This window comes from Epargyreus clarus, unplaced genomic scaffold, assembly GCF_041222505.1.
Source record: "Epargyreus clarus isolate Ecla_fem2 unplaced genomic scaffold, WU_Ecla_fem_2.2 ptg000026l, whole genome shotgun sequence".
Lineage (NCBI taxonomy): Eukaryota > Metazoa > Arthropoda > Insecta > Lepidoptera > Hesperiidae > Epargyreus > Epargyreus clarus.
The window spans coordinates 193,317-197,041 of NW_027332233.1; the positions used below are offsets into that span (position 1 = coordinate 193,317).

The 3,725-nt window shown below is 35.8% G+C and overlaps 1 non-coding gene across 1 annotated transcript; it reads left to right on the forward strand.

Annotated features, from left to right (window-relative positions):
• Window positions 1-1,843: 1,843 nt before the first annotated feature.
• TRNAS-AGA (transfer RNA serine (anticodon AGA)) lies at window positions 1,844-1,925 on the forward strand. The gene has a single exon. It is a non-coding gene; the product is annotated as a tRNA-Ser (tRNA).
• The last annotated feature ends 1,800 nt before the right edge of the window (window positions 1,926-3,725 follow it).

Here is a 3,725-nt window from a genome sequence, read left to right on the forward strand (position 1 = left end):
CATTAGAAACGCATACTAGGGTTTGAAACTTCGGACTCTGTGATTGAAAGGCCGGGTTTCAACCACTAAGCTGTTCCTGTCAACTTATATAATAATTGTATTTTTTAACGTTTAAAAAGGGTCATAATTACGTAAGGTTCACTTAGTTCTTAAGAGTAGTAATATCAGTAACAATACAATATTAATGGAGATGGATGATCGCTTTTAGGGTTCCGTACCCATAGGGTCAAAACGTAACCCTATTACTTTAACTCCGTTGTCTGTCCGTCTGTCACAGGGTTGTATCTCCGGAGCCGTAGGTAATAGATAGACATATAAATATAAGAGTGGCCACTATAACAAGACATACTAAAAATGAAATTAGCTTGAAAATAAACGGGGGTAGCCATACGAGAAATCACTATTTTTCGACGTTTTTCGCTCTATGAAGTGTAATAGATAAGACAGTTGAAATTTTCACAATGGATTTCTTTCAAAAGCTGTTATAATAACAAATCCTTAATATAAAAATGAATGAAAACTTTGGTGGCACAGAACCCTCCATGTGCGAGTTCGAGTTGCACTTGGCCAATTTTTACTTCACATTATAACATAAGTATAATAATGTTAGTGCGAGAAATGACGAAGCAAAACGATCGTGAACTACGTCGCACGAGGCTACGTCTTGCTTCATTAATATTAATTACAATGATAAACAGTGTCACCATAAAAAATTACAGGCTGTCGCTAATGTAGAGAGAGTTTTCAAAAAACATTTCCCATATTTCATTTAATAGCGTAAGAACATCGTATCCTTAATATATAACGTTACACTTTTAATAGGACTCTCAGGCGGGTACATTTCCTTGAGGTGGTTTTCCTTTATTGTTAAGACAAATGACAATTATATTCTATCTACGCACATAATAATCGAACCTCGGAACTCTTACTGACAGATAAACAACTTCCAGGTTATCATTACTTATTGCTCAAAATCCAATGAGAGCATACACAAATAAAAATCAACTCTCTGATTTTTAACCGCCATTTTCTAAGTTTCACAATTATCATGTGTAGAGGGTAACCATAGATATATTATCCTACTGACGTAGAATATATCTATGAGGGTAACTTTGCAACTGTTAACTGATTTTTACAAATTTTCCATTCCTTATGAAATTTCTTCCAGGGTACGAAAGCTTTTATCGGACCGACGATTTAGTTGGCTGAAAGTTGTAACTCAGAATAGTGAGAGTTAAATGTCCAATTTAGAGAAGTGGTGGACACATCCATCACAAAGTTTAAAGAACAAAAAGTTGAGGAAAGTTTACACAACTATAGTAGGTAGTGCGCGAGCAGTGAGTAGTCTCGCGCCGCACCGCGTAATAACTATAAATGGCACTCATATGAATTCATATCGCATCAATTTACCTCAAATTGCTGTAGAATACCTTTTATTGGTACTCAGCAGCCACAGGCAGCTATCATCATATTATTTTCGTATATTTTTACGAGTTCGATAAAAACACCATCTCGTTTGCACAAATGAAATGTGGATTGTATTTTTAATATCCTGGCGCGCATATATTTTACCGCATAGTTTTTTGCTTTTAAAATATGATTATCTTTTAGTTATTATTATTTACGTGTGATTAAAATAGATAATAATTTCATAATTAAATCTAGTTTTATTTATTAATTTCCTTTCAATTTTAATATCGAAATTTTATTTTTTGTAAAATGTAGTATTTTCATCTGATTTAAAACATCTAATATTACTACTATCTTAGTTTAAATATAAAACATTGACTGATTTCATTAAACTTTATAAGTACGTATCGAAAATTTCAGAACAATATCGCAAGCAGTCGTGGCCGAGCGGTTAAGGCGACTGACTAGAAATCAGTTTCCCTCTGGGAGCGTAGGTTCGAATCCTACCGACTGCGATATAAATTTGTGGATGGATTTTTTTACAATTTTCATAACAAATTTTTAAATCAAAATAAATCTGGAGGCACGGCAGTGCCTCCGCCAAGTCGAGCCAAAGCCAAAAAAAGCGGCACGGCCGTAGCATACTTTTCTCGAAGCAATTCGGCCCATTTTCGACCTCCTGTAACTTCGTTGCATATGAAGCTAGAAGCCTGAATTTTCAGGAGCCAAGCAAGCATTGTGTAGACACGGTATATTTCAAATTTCATTAAATTTGAACCAGTAGTTTAAGAATTACAAGTAGTCAAAGTTCGTAATTTTGTCACTCACTCACTGACTGACCGATCATCAAAAGTATAAGGCACTTCTAGCAGACATAGAAGGTTGAAATTGAGAATACAATTAGTGTTTAGTATATAACTCATGGGAAAACTAAAATATTTTGCAATTTCTGTCCAGTTATCTAGATACACCAACTACATTAAATAACTTTGTATCCTATATAAGTTATATAGGATGACAAAGTTACATTTGCAGTTAATGAATCTGTGTTTCTGTCCGCGAAATGTAAGAGTAGTAGGGGAGCCGATGATGTTAAATGGGTAGAAACTCGAGCGCCGATAGGTCCTATACGATTGTGTAGATTACACGTTAGAGTGAAGAAAAGGTTGTGTGATATTTTTCGATTCACCGTGGGAATAGTGTCTAGATGATTCGAAAGATGTTAAAAGCAGAGTCAGACATACTCAAGGCGCGGCAGGTTAGTGATAGAGTATATATCTCTGATGCCGGAAATATGTTTATCTGCTGGTTTGGGACAGTCATACGAGAGGTAAAAATGGAAAAAAAAGTAACCAGCGCATTAGATTTTCAAAGGGGATATGAAGCTACCTCAGATGAGTCGCCCATTCGAAAAACTGACGATTCGATTCGAAAGACTGTCAGTGACTCTTTTTTTTTTTTTTTATATAATATAAGAGTAGCAGACGAGCATGCAGTCCACCTGATGGTAAGTGGCTACTGCCGCCCATGGACATCTGTAATCAACCCCAGATAGGATTAGATATTCCTACCTGAGGTCGGCCACAGATGCGCCGCTACCCCTGAGGACTAAGCTGGAACGCCTCGGAAAAGTCTGTCTCCCTTACCACACCCTTCAAACCGGAACACAGCAGCGCCTAACACTGCTGTTATTAGGTAGAAAGATAGATAGAAATAGGACTCTTTGAAGATTATTATACAGGATAAGATTATTATACAGGAAATTCCAACTGATGTTTTACTTATCATAACCCTTCTGACATCTGACGATTTAGTGGAGGGGTTTTTTATACTGACGATTTGAAAAAAAAATAGAATGAGAATGTATGAAGAATAATGTTTTTTCCATAAAATTTGCCTTTTCCTTTAGTTTGTTATACACCATTACTTTCCAGGGATCCAAGCTAATAAATGGCGCTATCAGATAGTGCATATTTTCTAGCATTATTTCCTTTATATTAAAAAAATTACCGCACTCGAGTATGTCCAGGTATAGATTTTTTTGCAACCTTATTACTCCCTAACGCCGCCCTCAAATCATCAGATTATAAATTTATTGTTTTCAGAATGTAATTAAGCTACTATAGATAATACAATTTTTTATTAATAGTCTGATGGACTTCCCTGGTTGAACCCCCCAAATGGATAGTTTAAGATACTCTATAGGATGTAAGGTATCTCCCATATCTTAATCTGCCGCGTTCGAGTCACTCTCGAAATCCCGTCTTGGGCTCCCCTACTATTATAGGCGACGTCAATTGTTTTTATTCTCGAGA